The sequence below is a fragment of the Penaeus monodon genome, chromosome 33 (assembly GCF_015228065.2).
Source record: "Penaeus monodon isolate SGIC_2016 chromosome 33, NSTDA_Pmon_1, whole genome shotgun sequence".
Lineage (NCBI taxonomy): Eukaryota > Metazoa > Arthropoda > Malacostraca > Decapoda > Penaeidae > Penaeus > Penaeus monodon.
This window is the reverse complement of record NC_051418.1, coordinates 12,400,939-12,401,299: the sequence shown is the minus strand read 5'-3', so window position 1 is coordinate 12,401,299 and position 361 is coordinate 12,400,939. Positions and strand designations below refer to the sequence as shown.

At 32.4% G+C, this 361-nt stretch overlaps 1 protein-coding gene across 2 annotated transcripts in view; it reads right to left on the bottom strand.

Annotated features, from left to right (window-relative positions):
• The window catches only part of LOC119594048, a gene marked incomplete in the record, with an annotated part of 19,142 nt that overhangs the window by 1,443 nt on the left and 17,338 nt on the right, over nucleotides 1-361 (bottom strand).

Here is a 361-nt window from a genome sequence, read left to right as displayed (position 1 = left end):
TGACTGAGGAATACATTCATTCAGTGATTAAGAACATACTTTTGCTTGATACTGATACTTCATATTTGCACCAATCACATTCTTTCAAATTTCACAGATTCATTTCCTTCAATATCATCACCACTAAAAGCAGAGCAAAACTCAGCCTTCACTTTGTTACTTAGTCAATCTTCATTATCTGTAGTATATTCCAGCAACCCTCACAGAAGAGAGATAACAACAAAATAAAAGAAAAATATATAGCAACCTGTCAAGTCTTTATTCAGATATATAACACATGAAATGCTGTAATTAATCAATATCTACGAGCAACGGTATAAATGCACAGAAGCATGAAAGATTGAATAACAGGAATATGGGT